This window comes from Mobula birostris, chromosome 11 (assembly GCF_030028105.1).
Source record: "Mobula birostris isolate sMobBir1 chromosome 11, sMobBir1.hap1, whole genome shotgun sequence".
Taxonomy (NCBI): domain Eukaryota; kingdom Metazoa; phylum Chordata; class Chondrichthyes; order Myliobatiformes; family Myliobatidae; genus Mobula; species Mobula birostris.
The window spans coordinates 20756981-20769526 of record NC_092380.1 but is presented as its reverse complement, the minus strand read 5'-3'; the positions used below and the strand labels follow the sequence as shown (position 1 = coordinate 20769526).

The following is a 12546-nucleotide window of genomic DNA, read 5'->3' as shown; positions in this document are numbered from 1 at the left end:
TCGGGTCTGACCACGTGAAGGTGTTGGGGATCTGGTTCGGAGGGGCTGAGGCGTGCAACAAGAACTGGCAGGAGCGGACTGCCAAGGTGAAACAGAAACTGGGACTGTGGGGAGGGCGCTCCCTGTCGATAACGGGCAAGAACCTGGTCATCAGGTGTGAGGTGCTCTCAGGGCTGCTGTACTTGGCGCAGGTCTGGCCCGTCCCCCGCTCCTACAGCTCGGAAATCACCCGGGCTGTCTTCAGATTCGTCTGGGGATCCAAGATGGAGCGGGTGAGACGGACCGCCATGCACAAGTCCCTGGACAACGGGGGCAAGAACGTCCCCAATGTCGCCCTCACCCTGATGGCCAGCTTCGTATGTGGCTGCATCAGGTTGTGTGTAGAGCCCAGGTATGTGGGCACCAAGTACCACTATGTGCCCAGGTTCTACTTGTCGCCCTGGCTGCGAAGGATGGGTCTGGCCCCACTCCCGCGCAACGCCCCAGTCAGCTGGTCGTTGCCGGCATACCTATCCCACGTAGCAAAGTTCTTCCAGGAGAACGCCTTTGACCACAAGGCCATCAGGCAGTGGTCGGCACGAAGTGTCCTGCAGGCACTGCAGGAGAAGGACGTGATGGACACAGTGGGGTGGTTCCCTGAGCAGACTGTCCAGTTCATCTGGCAAAATGCCTCATCGCCAGATCTCACCAACAGGCACCAAGACCTCGCCTGGCTGGCGGTGAGAGGGGCCCTCCCAGTCAGAGCCCTCCTGTACGCCCGGAACGTCGTCTCCGCACCCCACTGCCCACGGGAGGACTGCAGTGAGGAGGAGTCTGTGACCCACCTCTTTGCACACTGCCAGTTCGCAAAGAGGGTGTGGAGGAGGATGGACGGGCTAGTGTCACGTTTCATCCCCAGCAGCTGCGTGACAGAGGACTCTCTGATCTACGGGCTGTTCCCGGGGACGCACACGGAGACCAACATCCGGTGCTGCTGGCAGATCATCAACTCGGTGAAAGACGCTCTTTGGTCAGCCCGAAACTTGATCATCTACCAGCACATGGAGATGTCCGTGGGAGAATGCTGCCGACTGGCACACTCTCGGCTGCAGGAGTACGTGCTGAGGGACGCACTGAAACTTGGTGCAGCCACCGCAAGGGCCCGGTGGGGAAGGACCACAGTATAGGTTTCTCCACCCGTGGGAGTGGGAGGGGTCGGTGGGCGAGGAGTATACCCCTCAACAATGAGATGCTAAGCTGAACTACTGGAGTGCCACGTGGGTGGCTATAAACACGGGTATTTTACTGAGTATAATGGAAACGTATGTAAAGGATGAAAAGTTATTGAATGGTTTATTGTATATATTTATTTTTGAATAAAGTATATTTTGAAATAAAAAAAAAAAAAAATCTGTTCTTATCAGTTTAATATCTGATACGTCCCTTATCTGGGGACCATATATTAAATTGATTTTTGGAACAGGGAGATGGAATAGGGGCTTGCTCCGTCCACTCCACGCATCGACCCGGTATTGCAGTGCCTCTGGGAACGGTGCACTCCCCTTCTGGGGAATTTCAAAGTAGCAAAGAAAAGAAAAACGACGAAAGCTCCATCAGGCGGCGGCGGCGGCACAGCAGCACAGACAAGCATGCACGCACATGGAGAGAGAGGAGAGCTGCTTGCTCTACACCTCTCCTGTGTCTGTGTCTGTCTGTCGATACAGCTCACTCACTCACTCACTCACGCAATGTGCAGACAACTCAACAACAGCACGGGCATCATATCTGGGCCGTTTGGCTAAGATCAAGTGCACATCCGGGCTGCAACCAGATCAGGTGCTGCAGGCAAGGCAGCAACTTCATGAGAGATGCCCCTTGGCATTCATTCCTGAAGCAAACTGCTCAACCGGCGCACTCATTCTGATGCCTGCTCACTCGGCTGCTGCCTGCACCAAGCACAGAAGCAGAGTGAAGTGGAGCAGGCCGAAAGACCTTTTCTGTCCCGCCACACTCGCTCCACTTCTCAGGCTCAGGCTTCTCAGCTGCTCCTTGAAGCCAACGGAGGACGCGACGGACGGACGGACGGACGGATGGACGGGCGGGCGAAGGAAGGAAGGAAGGAAGGAAGGAAGGAAGGAAGGAAGGAAGGAAGGAACGAACGATATCGAGTCACTGGCTCTGCTGCAATTTCACCAGCAGCCAGCCAGCCTGTCGGACAGGCAGGCTCGTTCAAGTGTGCCAGCAGCCAGGGCACGCGGACGGGAGGGAGGAAGGAAGGAAGGGAGGGAGGCATCCGATGGAGCCCGGCTACAGAGCAACGGGGCGCCGCCGCCGCCGGCACAACAGGGCCCGGTGCTCCTGCACCCTGCATCCTCCCCGCCTGCACCAGACTGCCAAGACTGCTGCTCTCCTGCCCAGACAGACAGACCAGCTACAAGCATCACCACCTAGCCATAGCATCAGCAAAACTCTGCCTACCTGCCCTGCCCTGGCCTGGCCTGGCCTGGCCTCCTGGCCTCCTCTGATGCGTCTGCCTGCCCCAGGCCCAAAGCCCCGCCCACCGTTCAAGGTAAGGCAGAGGCACAACCCCCCACTCCACCCACTCAGACCTCCCCAATATACATCGGCAGTGCAGTGCATCTCTAGCCTCGCTCAGAATCACGTCCCAAACCCCAAGATCACTCAAACGTCTCATGCTTACACCTACCTACTCGGCGTCCAGCTTTGGCGCACGTCTCCACAATTGCCACATCCGTCCACGTGCCCCTGCTTCACGCACGGCACTGTGCCTCCCTCCGGCAGGCATTTCGCCGATCCGTTTCCTGTTTCACAACCAAGGCATAATCAGTACCCCTTTCCTTCCACGGCGCGCACACGCGCCCACCCACTCCACCACTGAGCCATGCCGGCCAAAAACGCACCTGCAGAGCAGTGGGGCACAGGGCCGCCGTCAGCCCGCGACACATTTCCCTCCTGCCGTGCCCTCCCTCCTGTTTCTACATCCGTGCACCCACCCCGCTGCAAAACCAGTCAGTCTGCTCAGGCGTCAGCACAGAGGCATAATGAAGGGCCTCGGCCCTTCTCCCTTTACTGCCCTCTGTACAGCTTGGCAGATCCCTCAGCACTCCGTGTGCACGTGTGTCTGTGACTCTGTGTGTGTGTGTGTGTGTGTGAGAGAGAGAGATTGAGTGAGTGAGTGAGTGAGTGAGTGAGTGAGTGAGTGAGTGAGAGAGAGAGAGACAGACCCTGCCAGATCCCTCAGCATTCCATGTGTGTTTGTGTCGGTGGGTGAGAGAGACAGAGACAGAGACAGACACAGAGAGACAGACACACACACACACACAAACACACACACACACCCACCCCCACACACCCCCGTGTGCACGTGTGTCTGTGACTCTGTGTGTGTGTGAGATTGAGTGAGAGAGAGAGACAGACCCTGCCAGATCCCTCAGCATTCCATGTGTGTTTGTGTCGGTGGGTGAGAGAGACAGAGACAGAGACAGACACAGAGAGACAGACACACACACACACACAAACACACACACACACCCACCCCCACACACCCCCGTGTGCACGTGTGTCTGTGACTCTGTGTGTGTGTGAGATTGAGTGAGTGAGAGAGAGAGACAGACCGACCCTGCCAGATCCCTCAGCATTCCATGTGTGTTTGTGTCGGTGGGTGAGAGAGACAGAGACAGACACAGAGAGACAGACAGACACACACACACACCCACCCACCCCCATCCACCCTGGTAAAAAAAGGTGGTGGGGGAGCAGGGGAGAAGACACCACTGTGTCCAATGATAGCCTGTGCAGACGCAAAGTCTACAGCTTCTGTGAGATGAAACAAACTCAAGCCACTCAACAATTGTAATTCCACACACATCAAAATAAAGGCACAGAGGTGTGAATGGCTGCACTTCAGCCTTCGGCTTGGAGAGCACACCCATTGTTTCTCCTCAGGCACACCTGTAGCTGACATCTTCCTATTCCCAAGCTTGCCAGGAGGCTTTTCTGCCCGCGGACTTTGGCCACGTCCACAAACCTCGTAACCGGTCTTGAGCGGCGCACGTGGCCTCTGCCTTTGTCGCCCGGTGCAGTCCCATCCGCTCGCTCCCTCCCGGAGAGGGCAGAGCCTCCGAAGGAGACCGTTCAGCTGGATGCGCCAGCCAGCTGGGGCACGCAAAGCCGAGAGGCGCGCTCTCTTTGCCGAGTGCAGGGACGCCCTTGAAGGGCCGAGCGGCCTGCTCCCACTCCCCCTGCAGACTTTTGTGCAGACAGGACAGCGTGACCAGCCTCCCACGACCAGGAGAGCAGTGCAAGTTGAGCCAGCCTCTGAGACCGACCTGGGAGCCAGCCGAGGAAGCCGGCAGCCTTGACGTAGGCAGTGTGCCAGTGACGTAGGCGCCCGTAGGTACGGCCCCACTCCCAGATGATTGGTGGATCACTGGCAGCTTTACATAGCCTCTGACAAGTTGCACTCAGGACGGACCAGGTAGGCAACAGCTGTCCAGCACACCCACCGATCCCAGACAACCTAGGGGAGAGCTGCCAGCGGGCCAGGGCAGCAAGGTCTTTGCCAGGCCTCCTGCTTCAATCTAAACACCAGAGGCTAGGCAGGATGTAGCCGACTCAAGAGGCCGCCTGCATCGCTTCTCGGCCTTTTGGCTAAGATCAAGTGTAGTATCTGTTCTTATCAGTTTAATATCTGATACGTCCCTTATCTGGGGACCATATATTAAATTGATTTTTGGAACAGGGAGATGGAATAGGGGCTTGCTCCGTCCACTCCACGCATCGACCCGGTATTGCAGTGCCTCTGGGAACGGTGCACTCCCCTTCTGGGGAATTTCAAAGTAGCAAAGAAAAGAAAAACGACGAAAGCTCCATCAGGCGGCGGCGGCGGCACAGCAGCACAGACAAGCATGCACGCACATGGAGAGAGAGGAGAGCTGCTTGCTCTACACCTCTCCTGTGTCTGTGTCTGTCTGTCGATACAGCTCACTCACTCACTCACTCACGCAATGTGCAGACAACTCAACAACAGCACGGGCATCATATCTGGGCCGTTTGGCTAAGATCAAGTGCACATCCGGGCTGCAACCAGATCAGGTGCTGCAGGCAAGGCAGCAACTTCATGAGAGATGCCCCTTGGCATTCATTCCTGAAGCAAACTGCTCAACCGGCGCACTCATTCTGATGCCTGCTCACTCGGCTGCTGCCTGCACCAAGCACAGAAGCAGAGTGAAGTGGAGCAGGCCGAAAGACCTTTTCTGTCCCGCCACACTCGCTCCACTTCTCAGGCTCAGGCTTCTCAGCTGCTCCTTGAAGCCAACGGAGGACGCGACGGACGGACGGACGGACGGATGGACGGGCGGGCGAAGGAAGGAAGGAAGGAAGGAAGGAAGGAAGGAAGGAAGGAACGAACGATATCGAGTCACTGGCTCTGCTGCAATTTCACCAGCAGCCAGCCAGCCTGTCGGACAGGCAGGCTCGTTCAAGTGTGCCAGCAGCCAGGGCACGCGGACGGGAGGGAGGAAGGAAGGAAGGGAGGGAGGCATCCGATGGAGCCCGGCTACAGAGCAACGGGGCGCCGCCGCCGCCGGCACAACAGGGCCCGGTGCTCCTGCACCCTGCATCCTCCCCGCCTGCACCAGACTGCCAAGACTGCTGCTCTCCTGCCCAGACAGACAGACCAGCTACAAGCATCACCACCTAGCCATAGCATCAGCAAAACTCTGCCTACCTGCCCTGCCCTGGCCTGGCCTGGCCTGGCCTCCTGGCCTCCTCTGATGCGTCTGCCTGCCCCAGGCCCAAAGCCCCGCCCACCGTTCAAGGTAAGGCAGAGGCACAACCCCCCACTCCACCCACTCAGACCTCCCCAATATACATCGGCAGTGCAGTGCATCTCTAGCCTCGCTCAGAATCACGTCCCAAACCCCAAGATCACTCAAACGTCTCATGCTTACACCTACCTACTCGGCGTCCAGCTTTGGCGCACGTCTCCACAATTGCCACATCCGTCCACGTGCCCCTGCTTCACGCACGGCACTGTGCCTCCCTCCGGCAGGCATTTCGCCGATCCGTTTCCTGTTTCACAACCAAGGCATAATCAGTACCCCTTTCCTTCCACGGCGCGCACACGCGCCCACCCACTCCACCACTGAGCCATGCCGGCCAAAAACGCACCTGCAGAGCAGTGGGGCACAGGGCCGCCGTCAGCCCGCGACACATTTCCCTCCTGCCGTGCCCTCCCTCCTGTTTCTACATCCGTGCACCCACCCCGCTGCAAAACCAGTCAGTCTGCTCAGGCGTCAGCACAGAGGCATAATGAAGGGCCTCGGCCCTTCTCCCTTTACTGCCCTCTGTACAGCTTGGCAGATCCCTCAGCACTCCGTGTGCACGTGTGTCTGTGACTCTGTGTGTGTGTGTGTGTGTGTGTGAGAGAGAGAGATTGAGTGAGTGAGTGAGTGAGTGAGTGAGTGAGTGAGTGAGTGAGAGAGAGAGAGACAGACCCTGCCAGATCCCTCAGCATTCCATGTGTGTTTGTGTCGGTGGGTGAGAGAGACAGAGACAGAGACAGACACAGAGAGACAGACACACACACACACACACAAACACACACACACACCCACCCCCACACACCCCCGTGTGCACGTGTGTCTGTGACTCTGTGTGTGTGTGAGATTGAGTGAGAGAGAGAGACAGACCCTGCCAGATCCCTCAGCATTCCATGTGTGTTTGTGTCGGTGGGTGAGAGAGACAGAGACAGAGACAGACACAGAGAGACAGACACACACACACACACAAACACACACACACACCCACCCCCACACACCCCCGTGTGCACGTGTGTCTGTGACTCTGTGTGTGTGTGAGATTGAGTGAGTGAGAGAGAGAGACAGACCGACCCTGCCAGATCCCTCAGCATTCCATGTGTGTTTGTGTCGGTGGGTGAGAGAGACAGAGACAGACACAGAGAGACAGACAGACACACACACACACCCACCCACCCCCATCCACCCTGGTAAAAAAAGGTGGTGGGGGAGCAGGGGAGAAGACACCACTGTGTCCAATGATAGCCTGTGCAGACGCAAAGTCTACAGCTTCTGTGAGATGAAACAAACTCAAGCCACTCAACAATTGTAATTCCACACACATCAAAATAAAGGCACAGAGGTGTGAATGGCTGCACTTCAGCCTTCGGCTTGGAGAGCACACCCATTGTTTCTCCTCAGGCACACCTGTAGCTGACATCTTCCTATTCCCAAGCTTGCCAGGAGGCTTTTCTGCCCGCGGACTTTGGCCACGTCCACAAACCTCGTAACCGGTCTTGAGCGGCGCACGTGGCCTCTGCCTTTGTCGCCCGGTGCAGTCCCATCCGCTCGCTCCCTCCCGGAGAGGGCAGAGCCTCCGAAGGAGACCGTTCAGCTGGATGCGCCAGCCAGCTGGGGCACGCAAAGCCGAGAGGCGCGCTCTCTTTGCCGAGTGCAGGGACGCCCTTGAAGGGCCGAGCGGCCTGCTCCCACTCCCCCTGCAGACTTTTGTGCAGACAGGACAGCGTGACCAGCCTCCCACGACCAGGAGAGCAGTGCAAGTTGAGCCAGCCTCTGAGACCGACCTGGGAGCCAGCCGAGGAAGCCGGCAGCCTTGACGTAGGCAGTGTGCCAGTGACGTAGGCGCCCGTAGGTACGGCCCCACTCCCAGATGATTGGTGGATCACTGGCAGCTTTACATAGCCTCTGACAAGTTGCACTCAGGACGGACCAGGTAGGCAACAGCTGTCCAGCACACCCACCGATCCCAGACAACCTAGGGGAGAGCTGCCAGCGGGCCAGGGCAGCAAGGTCTTTGCCAGGCCTCCTGCTTCAATCTAAACACCAGAGGCTAGGCAGGATGTAGCCGACTCAAGAGGCCGCCTGCATCGCTTCTCGGCCTTTTGGCTAAGATCAAGTGTAGTATCTGTTCTTATCAGTTTAATATCTGATACGTCCCTTATCTGGGGACCATATATTAAATTGATTTTTGGAACAGGGAGATGGAATAGGGGCTTGCTCCGTCCACTCCACGCATCGACCCGGTATTGCAGTGCCTCTGGGAACGGTGCACTCCCCTTCTGGGGAATTTCAAAGTAGCAAAGAAAAGAAAAACGACGAAAGCTCCATCAGGCGGCGGCGGCGGCACAGCAGCACAGACAAGCATGCACGCACATGGAGAGAGAGGAGAGCTGCTTGCTCTACACCTCTCCTGTGTCTGTGTCTGTCTGTCGATACAGCTCACTCACTCACTCACTCACGCAATGTGCAGACAACTCAACAACAGCACGGGCATCATATCTGGGCCGTTTGGCTAAGATCAAGTGCACATCCGGGCTGCAACCAGATCAGGTGCTGCAGGCAAGGCAGCAACTTCATGAGAGATGCCCCTTGGCATTCATTCCTGAAGCAAACTGCTCAACCGGCGCACTCATTCTGATGCCTGCTCACTCGGCTGCTGCCTGCACCAAGCACAGAAGCAGAGTGAAGTGGAGCAGGCCGAAAGACCTTTTCTGTCCCGCCACACTCGCTCCACTTCTCAGGCTCAGGCTTCTCAGCTGCTCCTTGAAGCCAACGGAGGACGCGACGGACGGACGGACGGACGGATGGACGGGCGGGCGAAGGAAGGAAGGAAGGAAGGAAGGAAGGAAGGAAGGAAGGAAGGAACGAACGATATCGAGTCACTGGCTCTGCTGCAATTTCACCAGCAGCCAGCCAGCCTGTCGGACAGGCAGGCTCGTTCAAGTGTGCCAGCAGCCAGGGCACGCGGACGGGAGGGAGGAAGGAAGGAAGGGAGGGAGGCATCCGATGGAGCCCGGCTACAGAGCAACGGGGCGCCGCCGCCGCCGGCACAACAGGGCCCGGTGCTCCTGCACCCTGCATCCTCCCCGCCTGCACCAGACTGCCAAGACTGCTGCTCTCCTGCCCAGACAGACAGACCAGCTACAAGCATCACCACCTAGCCATAGCATCAGCAAAACTCTGCCTACCTGCCCTGCCCTGGCCTGGCCTGGCCTGGCCTCCTGGCCTCCTCTGATGCGTCTGCCTGCCCCAGGCCCAAAGCCCCGCCCACCGTTCAAGGTAAGGCAGAGGCACAACCCCCCACTCCACCCACTCAGACCTCCCCAATATACATCGGCAGTGCAGTGCATCTCTAGCCTCGCTCAGAATCACGTCCCAAACCCCAAGATCACTCAAACGTCTCATGCTTACACCTACCTACTCGGCGTCCAGCTTTGGCGCACGTCTCCACAATTGCCACATCCGTCCACGTGCCCCTGCTTCACGCACGGCACTGTGCCTCCCTCCGGCAGGCATTTCGCCGATCCGTTTCCTGTTTCACAACCAAGGCATAATCAGTACCCCTTTCCTTCCACGGCGCGCACACGCGCCCACCCACTCCACCACTGAGCCATGCCGGCCAAAAACGCACCTGCAGAGCAGTGGGGCACAGGGCCGCCGTCAGCCCGCGACACATTTCCCTCCTGCCGTGCCCTCCCTCCTGTTTCTACATCCGTGCACCCACCCCGCTGCAAAACCAGTCAGTCTGCTCAGGCGTCAGCACAGAGGCATAATGAAGGGCCTCGGCCCTTCTCCCTTTACTGCCCTCTGTACAGCTTGGCAGATCCCTCAGCACTCCGTGTGCACGTGTGTCTGTGACTCTGTGTGTGTGTGTGTGTGTGTGAGAGAGAGAGATTGAGTGAGTGAGTGAGTGAGTGAGTGAGTGAGTGAGTGAGTGAGAGAGAGAGAGACAGACCCTGCCAGATCCCTCAGCATTCCATGTGTGTTTGTGTCGGTGGGTGAGAGAGACAGAGACAGAGACAGACACAGAGAGACAGACACACACACACACACAAACACACACACACACCCACCCCCACACACCCCCGTGTGCACGTGTGTCTGTGACTCTGTGTGTGTGTGAGATTGAGTGAGAGAGAGAGACAGACCCTGCCAGATCCCTCAGCATTCCATGTGTGTTTGTGTCGGTGGGTGAGAGAGACAGAGACAGAGACAGACACAGAGAGACAGACACACACACACACACAAACACACACACACACCCACCCCCACACACCCCCGTGTGCACGTGTGTCTGTGACTCTGTGTGTGTGTGAGATTGAGTGAGTGAGAGAGAGAGACAGACCGACCCTGCCAGATCCCTCAGCATTCCATGTGTGTTTGTGTCGGTGGGTGAGAGAGACAGAGACAGACACAGAGAGACAGACAGACACACACACACACCCACCCACCCCCATCCACCCTGGTAAAAAAAGGTGGTGGGGGAGCAGGGGAGAAGACACCACTGTGTCCAATGATAGCCTGTGCAGACGCAAAGTCTACAGCTTCTGTGAGATGAAACAAACTCAAGCCACTCAACAATTGTAATTCCACACACATCAAAATAAAGGCACAGAGGTGTGAATGGCTGCACTTCAGCCTTCGGCTTGGAGAGCACACCCATTGTTTCTCCTCAGGCACACCTGTAGCTGACATCTTCCTATTCCCAAGCTTGCCAGGAGGCTTTTCTGCCCGCGGACTTTGGCCACGTCCACAAACCTCGTAACCGGTCTTGAGCGGCGCACGTGGCCTCTGCCTTTGTCGCCCGGTGCAGTCCCATCCGCTCGCTCCCTCCCGGAGAGGGCAGAGCCTCCGAAGGAGACCGTTCAGCTGGATGCGCCAGCCAGCTGGGGCACGCAAAGCCGAGAGGCGCGCTCTCTTTGCCGAGTGCAGGGACGCCCTTGAAGGGCCGAGCGGCCTGCTCCCACTCCCCCTGCAGACTTTTGTGCAGACAGGACAGCGTGACCAGCCTCCCACGACCAGGAGAGCAGTGCAAGTTGAGCCAGCCTCTGAGACCGACCTGGGAGCCAGCCGAGGAAGCCGGCAGCCTTGACGTAGGCAGTGTGCCAGTGACGTAGGCGCCCGTAGGTACGGCCCCACTCCCAGATGATTGGTGGATCACTGGCAGCTTTACATAGCCTCTGACAAGTTGCACTCAGGACGGACCAGGTAGGCAACAGCTGTCCAGCACACCCACCGATCCCAGACAACCTAGGGGAGAGCTGCCAGCGGGCCAGGGCAGCAAGGTCTTTGCCAGGCCTCCTGCTTCAATCTAAACACCAGAGGCTAGGCAGGATGTAGCCGACTCAAGAGGCCGCCTGCATCGCTTCTCGGCCTTTTGGCTAAGATCAAGTGTAGTATCTGTTCTTATCAGTTTAATATCTGATACGTCCCTTATCTGGGGACCATATATTAAATTGATTTTTGGAACAGGGAGATGGAATAGGGGCTTGCTCCGTCCACTCCACGCATCGACCCGGTATTGCAGTGCCTCTGGGAACGGTGCACTCCCCTTCTGGGGAATTTCAAAGTAGCAAAGAAAAGAAAAACGACGAAAGCTCCATCAGGCGGCGGCGGCGGCACAGCAGCACAGACAAGCATGCACGCACATGGAGAGAGAGGAGAGCTGCTTGCTCTACACCTCTCCTGTGTCTGTGTCTGTCTGTCGATACAGCTCACTCACTCACTCACTCACGCAATGTGCAGACAACTCAACAACAGCACGGGCATCATATCTGGGCCGTTTGGCTAAGATCAAGTGCACATCCGGGCTGCAACCAGATCAGGTGCTGCAGGCAAGGCAGCAACTTCATGAGAGATGCCCCTTGGCATTCATTCCTGAAGCAAACTGCTCAACCGGCGCACTCATTCTGATGCCTGCTCACTCGGCTGCTGCCTGCACCAAGCACAGAAGCAGAGTGAAGTGGAGCAGGCCGAAAGACCTTTTCTGTCCCGCCACACTCGCTCCACTTCTCAGGCTCAGGCTTCTCAGCTGCTCCTTGAAGCCAACGGAGGACGCGACGGACGGACGGACGGACGGATGGACGGGCGGGCGAAGGAAGGAAGGAAGGAAGGAAGGAAGGAAGGAAGGAAGGAACGAACGATATCGAGTCACTGGCTCTGCTGCAATTTCACCAGCAGCCAGCCAGCCTGTCGGACAGGCAGGCTCGTTCAAGTGTGCCAGCAGCCAGGGCACGCGGACGGGAGGGAGGAAGGAAGGAAGGGAGGGAGGCATCCGATGGAGCCCGGCTACAGAGCAACGGGGCGCCGCCGCCGCCGGCACAACAGGGCCCGGTGCTCCTGCACCCTGCATCCTCCCCGCCTGCACCAGACTGCCAAGACTGCTGCTCTCCTGCCCAGACAGACAGACCAGCTACAAGCATCACCACCTAGCCATAGCATCAGCAAAACTCTGCCTACCTGCCCTGCCCTGGCCTGGCCTGGCCTGGCCTCCTGGCCTCCTCTGATGCGTCTGCCTGCCCCAGGCCCAAAGCCCCGCCCACCGTTCAAGGTAAGGCAGAGGCACAACCCCCCACTCCACCCACTCAGACCTCCCCAATATACATCGGCAGTGCAGTGCATCTCTAGCCTCGCTCAGAATCACGTCCCAAACCCCAAGATCACTCAAACGTCTCATGCTTACACCTACCTACTCGGCGTCCAGCTTTGGCGCACGTCTCCACAATTG

At 57.8% G+C, this 12546-nt stretch overlaps 3 non-coding genes and 1 pseudogene across 3 annotated transcripts; all 4 read left to right on the top strand.

Annotated features, from left to right (window-relative positions):
- The first annotated feature begins 1362 nt into the window (after positions 1-1362).
- LOC140205594 (U2 spliceosomal RNA) lies at positions 1363-1542 on the top strand (annotated as a pseudogene).
- Positions 1543-4630: 3088 nt separating this feature from the next.
- LOC140205589 (U2 spliceosomal RNA) lies at positions 4631-4821 on the top strand. The gene has a single exon (XR_011887880.1). It is a non-coding gene; the product is annotated as a U2 spliceosomal RNA (small nuclear RNA).
- Positions 4822-7905: 3084 nt separating this feature from the next.
- On the top strand, positions 7906-8096 carry LOC140205588 (U2 spliceosomal RNA). Its single transcript, XR_011887879.1, has one exon. It is a non-coding gene; the product is annotated as a U2 spliceosomal RNA (small nuclear RNA).
- Positions 8097-11180: 3084 nt separating this feature from the next.
- Positions 11181-11371, top strand: LOC140205587 (U2 spliceosomal RNA). Its single transcript, XR_011887878.1, has one exon. It is a non-coding gene; the product is annotated as a U2 spliceosomal RNA (small nuclear RNA).
- The last annotated feature ends 1175 nt before the right edge of the window (positions 11372-12546 follow it).